Below are 11,985 nucleotides of genomic sequence, written 5' to 3' on the forward strand. Positions count from 1 at the left end.
TTTACTTCGGCGGGAAAAACAAAACGAATAAATAAATGATTTTGATTTAAAAAATATTTTGGGAGTCGCCATTGACCTTTTTGGGTTAGGTAGGTCAAATACCTAAAAACAATCTTTTAAAGTAGTTTTTAAGAAAACATAATTTAAAAGATAAACTGATATGCGTATAACCAAAAAAATTTAATAAAAAGGATTCGTGGTCGGTTACGTTTAGGGAAGGATTAGCACCCCTATAACGCCCAAAATTGGTACTCATTAATTATAATTTGTCTCTATTATTGGAAATTTAAAAATTTAAAAATATATTTAATTTATAATCTTGTTATTACAAATTTATTAGTATCTTTAATAAAATCTATTAATTTATATATAAATAAGATATTTATTTATTAAGAAATATCAGAAAATGACTTCTAGGTGTTTTAAGACAGTTCTTTTCTTCGATATTAAAATAAATAAATAAATATTAATAAAAAAAAATTTAAAAATAGATTAATATATAATTTATAAAAATAGGATATTTATTTATTTAAAAATATCAGAAAATGGACATCCAGTTGCTTTAAGACTTTCTTTTCTTAATATCAATAAATATATATTAAAATATGATTAAAATGATTTAATATATTAAATTTATAAATAGTAATTCCATAAAATAAATATTATTTATATATATATTTATAATACTAAATAAATATTATTTTTATATATAAAATAATAAATAATAATAGTAATAGTAACGATATATATAAATATATAAAAGTAATATATGATTAAACAATGTTTAAAATAAATGAAATTAAAACATAGTATTAAAATGTAAAAAGTAATAAAGCTTGTAAAATAAATGAAAATATTAAGTTTAGGAACTAAATTATAATCTAATAAAATTAAATACCTAATTTGTAATTAATTATTTGAAACTACAGGGATTAGACATACTATTTTTCATTTATTTAATTTAGTGACTAAATTATAATTATATTAAATTAAAACAAATTAAAACATACTTTCTGGATTAAAATATTAATTATTAAAATTAAAGGACTAAATTCATCATTTACCTAAAATATTTATATAAACATATTAGTGACTAAATTATAAAGTAAATAAAATTAGAAGACCAAATTAAAATGTTTAGAATTTGATTTCAGTGACTAAAATAGAATGTTACAAAGCTAATGGACTGCGGACGGGATTTGGCCAAACGCGAAATTACGGATATACCCCTCCCCAAAACGGCGTCGTTTGGGAAGGGGTATAAATTCCCCAGACAACTGGCCTGAAGGGCCAGTATTCTCATTTCTCTTCTTTCTCTTCTCTCTCTAACTGAGAGAGAAGAAAACTCTCTCGCCACTCTCTAGGATTCCCTCACCTGAGGGAATCCGACGTCGATCACCGTCGCCGGTGGACGGAAAACACCAAAACTTCTCAAAACGTAGATCGGACCGTCCTAAAGATGATTCCGGTGTCCTTTTTTCTTAAATAGCTACCGATCAGAGCAAATCCTGAATTCTGATTCTTATGAGGAGAATAAACTGTTATACTTGACAAAAATAGGGTACTCAGATGCTGAGTCTTCAATAGTCATAGAAAAATGTGGTCCGGATTCATCAATTGCAGAGTTGATAGATTTTATATGTGCTGCTCAAATGGCTAAGGATGCTGATGCACTTCTTCTGGTAAAAGATAGGAAGCCATTATGCAATGATCCCAATTACAAGAAAAGGCGAAACTTGGGCTATGCTTTTCTTAGAAAAAGAAAAAGCAGAGGTAGCTTGAAAAGAAACTTCTTAATGAAGACGATCATGCAGTTCATCTTCCTAATCCAATGATTGGTTTTGGAGTTCCTACCGAACCAGATCAGATAACTCAAAGAACACTTTCAGAAGATGCTATTGGGCCTCCTTATTTCTACTATGATAACATGGTGCTTGCTCCAGTTGGTGTTTGGACCAAAATGTCATGGTACTTATATGATAGAGACAGAATTTGTAGATTCGAAGCTTTTTTGTACTGATGCACGAAAAAGGTGCTATATTCATAATCTGCTAATTGAGAACAGATTTCCTCTTGTTCCACTTCCAAATAACTCTATGATGGTAATAATTTGTTTACTTTTCAACAATGATTGCAAACGTTGATAAGACTTACTTTGGATTCCATGCACTTAAAAGTATTAACATAAAGTGATATTCAGAAATCTTTAGCTTATTTCAAAATTATGTTAATCCATTTACAAAATAAAAGAATAAATTGAATTTCAAAAATAAATTGAATCTAAAAAATGAATTTAGAGAAAATAAACTTAGAATTTATTAAGAAATAGATAGAATTGTATTCAAAGTTATGGCAAGAATAGGAAAAAATTCAAATGACTCAACCAATTATTAGCATAAGTATTTCTAAATTAATCAACTTGATACAATTTAGAGCATTGATGTAAGCTAATGTCTGGAAGATCTCAAACGTTGCTAGAATGCTTGTAGATGTAAAGTTCCTCCCAAAATATCAAACTTTTAAGAGGGTTCAATTGCCAGATGCCTAATATCAACATGCATTTGAGCCGCCCTTTCAGGTTTTCAGCTCAAATCCTTCCTTTGGTTGCAAGACGCCCTTTGCGGGTTTTCATCTTGACCCTCCTTTTTTTCAACATTTTTTTCTTTTTTCTTTTTTTCTTTTTTTTTTCTTCAAGCATAATATTTCTTGACAGAATCTGAGTTTATTGGGTTTCTCAGAACTTTTCCATCCATTTCTGCCAAGATCAAAGCTCCTCCATAAAAGGCCTTCTTTACAACGTATGGCCCTTCCCAATTAGGCATACATTTCCCACAGAAATCTTTATGTATAGGCAAGATCCTTTTCAGCACTAGATCATCCTCTTGGAATTCTCTTGGATGTATTTTCTTGTCATGAGACTTCATCATCCATTTCTGATACATCTATCCATGGAAAATAGTTTTCAATCTCTTCTCCTCAATAAGGTTCAATTGATCAAATCGAGCTTGGATCCATTCAGATTCATCTAATTTTACTTCTCTCAAAATTCGAAGTGATGGAATCTCAACTTCAATCGGTAATACTGCTTCCATCCCATAGACTAAAGAAAAAGGCGTTGCCCCAGAAGATGTTCGCACAGTAGTTCGGTATGCATATAAAGCAAAAGGTAACTTCTCGTGCCAATCTTTGTAAGTTTCAGTAGTCTTTGTAATGATTCTCTTGATGTTCTTATTTGCTGCTTCAACTGCCCCATTCATCTTTGGACGATATGCCACTGAGTTTGCATGTTTGATCTTAAATTGTGCACAAAGTTCGGTCATTATTTTGTTGTTCAGATTCAGAGCATTATCTGTAATGATCCTTGCTGGTAGCCCATACCAGCAAATTATTTCTTTTTTTATGAATTTGCAGACTGTAAACCTCTTAATATTGGCATATGAAGCAGCTTCAACCCACTTGGTAAAATAGTCAATTGCCACAAGGATGAAACAATGTCCATTCAATGCTGTTAGGATTTTCGGAAGCTCAAATCGACAACCAGAACGGTTTGCAAAGAGGGTCGGAACGGTTTTGTGTTTAGGGAGTAAGGAGATTGAAAAATAGAGAATTGCACAGCAATTTATAGTGGTTCGACTTTCTCAATCAAAGTCTACGTCCACTACCTTAGCTCCTCACCAAGGATTTTCCAACAAATTCACTAATTTGTTCTTTCTTTTGAGGATAAATAGTAACCTTACAAACTCCCTAGTTTTTCCGGGCTAAACTAGAACCTTTCCCTAGCTTTTACACGGGCTAAGCTATAACATTTCCCCTTTACAAAAGGATAAGAAATGTAAACAAGAAAACCTCTCTAAGGTAGGTGTTCACAAGATTGAGCTCACAAGAACAAAATATATACAAGAGAAAGATGAAATAAGAATGAAAAATTCTTCTCTTGTGTTTGATTCCTTGGATAGTTGTTCTATTACTTCTTCAAGTGTCCTTAGCTTGTATTTATAGCTTGGAATGTGTTTGAAGTCATATCTAGCCGTTGGGGATGTTTTGGAGCCGTTTAGGAATGATTTTTCTGCAAAAATAGGCTGTCCAGAATGGGGGGAATCGGTACCCCTTCATAGGGAATCGATACCCCTTCATAAAATTCAAATATTATGACCGTTGGGCTGATGAACAGTGAGGGAATTGGTACCCCCTTGGGGGGAATCGGTTCTCCTTTTACATACTGGAATTTTTGTGCTCAATTTTAAATTAAAAGAACTTTGAATTATTTTTGTAAATTTTGAATGAATTCAATTAAGTCCAAATACATTTTGTAAATTCAATTCAAGTCCAAAAACCATTTTGCCTTAAATTGTTATATCGAAACATAGTTCAATAATCTCCCCCTTTTTGATATAACAAAATATTGAAAATTTGTTTTTGGCAAAAACTCCCCCTTAATAAAATGTTTAATGAAAAAGATACTAGTTGTTGGAAAACATATGAAAATGTTAAGTTTCCCCATTTTTCATTAAAAAATTTAATTTTTCAAACTAAACTTCTCCCCCTTTTTGTTCTATCAAAAATAATTCGATCTTTGAAGTTTAAAATAACTTTGGAGAGTAAGTAGTAAATTTTACATTTAAAAATAATTTGAAAAATCAAAGCTCCCCCTCAATAAATGTATTCCAAACAAAATTAAGCTTTTAAGATCTTGACACTTAAACAAAATATTGAATTTCTAAAAAGAATAACAAACATGTTTGTAGCACATGAAATTCAATATATCCAAGTCTAAAATACTTTATGCAATACCAATTGTTGAAATTTGATATTAATACCAATTGCTAAAATTAAGTGTATTTGCATAAAGTTTTCCAAAAATGTTATGCAATTTTAAAAATTTGATATCAATTGCTAGAGAGATATCATTTTCATTTAGACCACATGCATAAACATTCAAATTTAGGCCAAAAATTAAAATTTATAAAATCAAAGTATTTTGAAATTTGATATCAATTGTTAGAGATATATCATTAGCATTTAAAACCAATTTTGACCAAAATTCATTATGATGAACTAAAAATTCTCAAAAATAAATGTTCATCATAATCATCTTTTCAACATACATGAGATTAAAACAATGATGCATAATCATTTAAAACCAAAACTCATGCATGCTTAAAATCAAATGAGCAACCAAATAACAAAAATTAAAAGCATTAAGCTTAGAGGTTACCCATTCCTTTTTCATGTGTGGCTAGAGCATCTTGAATATCATAATTTTCATCACAATTGCTTCCACACACCTACAAGAGACATTTAAGTAGATCTTGGTATCCAAATTGCTTTGGATCCTTAAACGTTAGTTACAATGCCCCTTGTTCCTTTTGGAACCCATACTTACCTAATTTTAAAATGTTTTCCTTTCTTCAAAGGACAAGTATGTTCCATATGACCATGATAATGGCAATGTGAGCATTTTGCCATTTTTAAACATAATAGATTGTTTTTAGAAATTAATTCTTTTTCTTTTGTTAAGCTTTCAAGCTTAACTTCTAACTCAAATATTTTCTTTTCTAAATCATTTATTTTGATTTTTGAAAGTTCTAAATCATTTTTCAAAATTTCATTTTGATTTTCAAAATCAACTCTAGCTTTCAAAATCGATTTATTTTCAATTTTGAGTTTTGAAATTAATTTCGTATATTTGGAATTCATGGTCTTAAATTCAAAATACAACCTATTATAAGCATCTTGTAACTCATCAAAAGTAAATGAATTAAATTCATTTGAGTTAGAAGATACCTCGAATTCTTCTTGAGTGGTCATGAGGCATAGGTTGACTACTTCATCTTCATCATTGGAATCATCTTCATCACTCCAAGATGCAACAAATGCCTTCTTCCCCTTTTTCTTTAGAAGAGGACATTCATACATGACATGCCCCTTTCTTTGACAATCAAAACATACCGGGGGACTCTTCTTCTTGGTTGATTCATGTTTCACTTCCTTGGAAATCATGAATCTCTTGAGTTCCTTCAAGAGCTTGAGCATCTCTTTTTTTTGTTCATCGTCGTCTTCACCCACCTCATCACTTGAATCTTGATAGTTTTCATTGATGCCTACGTCCTCATTCTTCTTCTTGTTTTTCTTCTCTTCCCTTTCTTCATCTTCCTTCACCATCATCTCATGAGTGAGAAGGGAACCAATTAGCTCGTCGAGAGTGAGAGACTTTAGGTTTCTTGCTTCGATAATGGCCGTCTTCTTTGATTGCCACTCCTTTGGAAGAGAGTAAATCATCTTCCTCATAAGCTTCTCATTTGGGATTACTTCTCCATATCCATTGAGACCGTTGACAATCATAGAGAATCTATCTGTCATAGCTTTGATGTCTTCATCGGGTTTCATCTTGAAGTTCTCGTAGCTATGGTTGAGAAGACTTTTCTTTGATTCCCTCACTTCGTCGGTTCCTTCATGAGTGACTTGGAGCTTATCCCAAATCTCTTTGGCACTGGAACAAGATGAGACTCTTCCATATTCATTTGGGCCTAAAGCACAAAATAGAATATGTATAGCCTTAGAATTAAGCTGAAAATTTTTCTGCTCTTCTCTACTTCAATTGTTGTACTTGCCGGGTGAAAATGAGTAACCGTCCATGATTGAGTACCAAGCTCCTAGATTGTATGATTGAATGAAGTACATCATCTTATTCTTCCAATGTGCATAATTTGCTCCATTGAAGAAGGGTGGCTTGTTGACCGGTTGTGAATCCATAATATGATATTCTTCAAGATAATAAGCACCGGAGAAAAAATTCATTTCTTTGTCAGTTGCGTCGGGAATTGGTAGAGCTTCTTCTAGGATCGTCTCAAGGTGGTTAAACCTTCTTAACGAGTTAGGCTCTGATGCCAATTGTTAGGATTTTCGGAAGCTCGAATCGACAACCGGAACGGTTTGCAAAGAAATGTCGGAACGGTTTTCTGTTTAGGGAGTAAGGAGATTGAAAAATAGAGAATTGAACAACGATTTATAGTGGTTCGACTTTCTCAATCAAAGTCTACGTCCACTACCTTAGCTCCTCACCAAGGATTTTCCAACAAATTCACTAATTTGTTCTTTCTTTTGAGGATAAAGAGTAACCTTACAAACTCCCTAGTTTTTCCGGGCTAAACTAGAACATTTCCCTAGCTTTTACACGGGCTAAGCTATAACCTTTCCCCTTTACAAAAGGATAAGAAATGTAAACAAGAAAACCTCTCTAAGGTAGGTGTTTACAAGATTGAGCTCACAAGAACAAAATATATACAAGAGAAAGATGAAATAAGAATGAAAAATTCTTCTCTTGTGTTTGATTCCTTGGATAGTTGTTCTATTACTTCTTCAAGTGTCCTTAGCTTGTATTTATAGCTTGGAATGTGTTTGAAGTCATATCTAGCCGTTGGGGATGTTTTGGAGCCGTTTGGGAATGATTTTTCTGCAAAAATAGGCTGTCCAGAATGGGGGGAATCGGTACCCCTTCATAGGGAATCGATACCCCTTCATAAAATTCAAATATTATGACCGTTGGGCTGATGAACAGTGAGGGAATCGGTACCCCCTTGGGGGGAATCGGTTCTCCTTTTACATACTGGAATTTTTGTGCTCAATTTTAAATTAAAAGAACTTTGAATTATTTTTGTAAATTTTGAATAAATTCAATTAAGTCCAAATATTTTGTAAATTCAATTCAAGTCCAAAAACCATTTTGCCTTAAATTGTTATATCGAAACATAGTTCAATAGATGCTTTTGGTGTGATTGCCCCAATGACTTCTATTCCCCTCATAGAAAATGGCCAGGGTGTTGTCATTACATGTAAAGGAGATGGGGGTACATGAATCTTATCTGCATATATCTGGCATTTATGACATCTCCTTGCAAAATCAATGTAATATGTGTGCATGGTAGCCCAATAATATCCATATCTCATTATTTTTCTAGCCATGGAAAGACCATTTGCACGTGTTCCACATATCCCACTATGGTCTTCTTCAATGATGCTTCTAGCTTCGCTAGTATTTAAACATCTCAATAGCATTTGATCATTGCTTCTTCTATACAAAGTCTCGCCATCAAGAAAGTATCCAGCAGCCATTCTTCTCAAGGTTCTTTTATCAATTTCAGATGCATTTTGTGGATAGCTTTGATATTTGATATATTTTAAGATATCATAATACCATGGTTTGCCATCTGCCTCTTCTTCCACATTGTAACAATGTGCAGGAATTTCATATACTTGCATTTTGATTGGCATCATATCAACTTTCTTAGTTGCCTGAAACATAGCAGCTAAGGTAGCTAAAGCATCTGCCATTTGATTTTCCTCTCTAGGGAGATAATTGAAGGTGACTCTATCAAATTCTTTCACTAATTCGAGAGTAAAATTTCGGTATTCCAATAATTTGGGATCTTTTGTTTCCCATTCTCCTCGTAATTGATACACCACTAATGATGAATCTCCATATATTTGGAGAAATTTAATTTTCCTTTCTATGGCTGCCTTCAATCCCATGACACAAGCTTCATATTCCGCCATGTTATTAGTGTAAAAGAACTTCAATCTGCTTGTGAAATGATAATAAATATTTTCTGGAGAAATCAATACTGCCCCAATTCCTCTTCCCAAAGCGTTGGATGCTCCATCAAAATAAAGCTTCCATGATTCATTATTTGTTATGACTTCTTCATTCATGGATATGCACAATAAATCTTCATCTGGAAAATTAAAACTCAGACTCTGATAATCATCTGATACATGACTGGCCAGGAAATCAGCTATAACACTTCCTTTTATTGCTTTTTGGTTAACATATACAATATTAAACTCGGATAATAACTTCTGCCATCTAGTCATTTTGCCTGTCAAAGCTGGAGATTCCATTACGAACTTTAAAGGATCAAATTTAGATATCAGCAAAGTGGTATGATATAACATGTATTGTCTGAGTCTTCGAGTAACCCATACCAAAGCACAACATAATTTTTGTATTAGTGGGTATCGAATTTCATAATCAGTAAATTTCTTACTCATATAATAAATGGCTTTCTCTTTTTTTCCAGATTCATCGTGCTATCCCAGTACGCATCCCATTGATTTTTCAAAGATTTGTTAAGTAAAGAATTAACGGTTTGTCAGGCACTGGTGACACTAAAATGGGGGCATTGGATAAATATTTCTTAATAATATCCAAAGTTTCTTGACATTCATCATTCCAGACTTCAGGATTGTTCTTTCGGAGTAATTTGAACACTGGATCACATTTTTCAGTTAATTGAGAAATGAACCGAGATATATAATTTAATCTTCCCAAAAAGCCTCGGACTTCTTTCTTAGTATTGGGTGGTGGAAGATCTTGGATTGATTTTACTTTATCTGGATCAATCTCGATTCCTTTTTTGCTGACTATAAATCCCAAGAGCTTCCCCAACGTTACCCAAAAGTGCATTTAGCGGGGTTGAGCTTTAATTGATACTTTCTCAATCTCTGGAAAAGCTTTCTTAGATTTTGAATATGTTTTTCTTCGGTTCGGGATTTGGCAATCATGTCATCCACATATACTTCAATCTATTTATGCATCATGTCATGGAATAAAGTTACCATTGCTCTCTGATAAGTTACCCCTGCATTTTTCAATCCAAATGGCATTACTTTGTAACAAAATGTGCCCCACATGGTTACAAATGTTGTTTTTTCCATGTTTTCAGGGTTCATTTTTATCTGGTTATACCCTGAAAAGTCATCCATGAAGGAAAACCATGTATGTCTTACCGTATTGTCCACCAATGTGTCCATGTGAGGTAATGGAAAGCTATCTTTTGGACTAGCTTTGTTAAGATCTTTGTAATCCACACACATTCGAACTCTCCCATTTTTCTTTGGTACTGGAACAATGTTGGCTACCCATTTTGGGTATTTGGCTGCCTGTAGGAAACCTGCATTAATCTGCTTCATCACTTCTTCTTTGATCTGCAACAACATTTATGGCCTCATTCGCCTGAGCTTTTGTTGAACCGGTTTATATTCTGGACTAATTGGAAGTTTGTGCATCATTATATCTGTACTCAAACCAGGCATATCTTGATAAGACTAGGCGAAGATATCTTTAAACTCTTGAAGGAGATTTATCAATTCTTGTTTTATCTGGATTGTCAGAGTAGTACCAATTTTCACCTCTTTCATTTCTTCATCTGTTCCCAGATTTACAGTCTCAATCTCTTTTTTGTGAGGTAAAATTTGTTTATCTTCTTTTTCTACCAGTCTTAATAATTCAGTAGGAACATCACATTCTAGTTCATCCTCACACTCATTGATTTCCTCCATACATATGGGCTGCTCTAAATTTATCTCTCGATTAAATTTAGGAATAAACATGCTTCTAACATTGCGACACCTGCAAATTTAACTCGGACATATTTCCGAAAGGTTATAGTAAATTTATGAAATAAATGAAAAATAATGAATGTAAAAAAATGTAAAGAATGTAAATAATGATTGCCATTTGAGAATTTTAAAGAAAATTTCTTATATTTAATATTAGGTGAACTTAACATAATTTCCTTTACAAGATAACAAAAAGTTTTCATATTCTTGGGCTAAACATAAAGATTAGTTCTGAATATTACTCTATGTTAATATTAAAAACTACAGGGAGGTCTTCAGCATTCCAATTGTTGAGTGTTTCTCCAGGAAAACAAGGGCGAATCTTAGCCAAGTATTTGTCAGTCTTGTTGTCATTCATGATCATGTTGATAAATAATCCTTCCATAGCTTCTTCAACTATGCTTTGATCTTTTGTCAACTTTTCTTCTTTAAATGCCTCAACAAGCTGTTGTTCTACATTAACCGTTCCTCTTGATCTGAGCGTGGTCTTTAACTGTGGGAAAAACATGTGTTCCCAAGGGATTTTTTCTCCTTTCAACCTTGCCTTTCTATCTTCACATCTTCTTTTCATCTCTTTGTTCTTTTGCTGAAAATTGGGCTTGAATCCCAGACCAAAATGATCTTTCTTCATCTTTATACTTACAGGAACTGAACTCCCTTGAAGATTCTTTTCCAAACCTTTCCCAGTTTTAGCTCCGATGCCTAAAGTCTGTCGTACAATCATCTTGGTGCAATCAGACAATCTGGGATGTGGAATTTTGCTTCCCTCTGCAATAAAGGTTACATTGACAAATTCAAAAGCTCGGAAAGAGAATTCGAGAGCATCATCATTGGTTTCAATATACGGAACATCACTTGTTATAGACCCAATGATTTCTTCCTCAGCTCCTACGCATATTAGTTATCCATTAACAACGAATTTCAATTTCTGATGTAATGAAGAAGGAACAACTCCTGCATAATGAATCCATGGCCTCCCTAATAAACAATTATATGTAAGGTGGATATCCATCACCACAAATTCAATATTGTACACGACTGGTCCGATCAACAACGGTATTTCCATTTTCCCAAGCACCTCTTTTTGAGTGCCATCAAAAGCTCGCACTACATTCTGATAACTTTTCATGTGCGATTTATCCACCGGCATTCTTTGAAGTGTGACCAGAGGCATCAAGTTAAGAGCAGATCCATTTTCAATCAATACTCCTGGCAAAACATGACCATGACAATGTGTGGTAATATTCAAAGCTTTTACTGACCCCATTCTGCCTTCAGGTATTTCATCATCCGTGAACGTTATGGAATTGTTAGCGGCTATATGTCCCATAATTCTGTCAAGCTTGTTGAGGGATATATCTTCAGGGATAAAGGTTTGATTAAGCATTTTCATCAAGGCATTTCTGTGTTCTTCTGAAATCATCAATAGATCAAGAATAGAAATTCGTGCTTGCTATTTATGTAGCTGTTCAACCACACTATATTCACTATGTTTCAAGAATTTCAAAAATTCTTACGCTTGTTTTTCTGTTACAGGCTCATTAAATGCTGGAGGGGATTCATCATCAAATACCTTTTGGGGTATTA

The sequence above is a fragment of the Hibiscus syriacus genome, unplaced genomic scaffold (genome assembly GCF_006381635.1).
Source record: "Hibiscus syriacus cultivar Baekdansim isolate YM2019G1 unplaced genomic scaffold, ASM638163v2 tig00112921_pilon, whole genome shotgun sequence".
In the NCBI taxonomy this organism is placed as follows: domain Eukaryota; kingdom Viridiplantae; phylum Streptophyta; class Magnoliopsida; order Malvales; family Malvaceae; genus Hibiscus; species Hibiscus syriacus.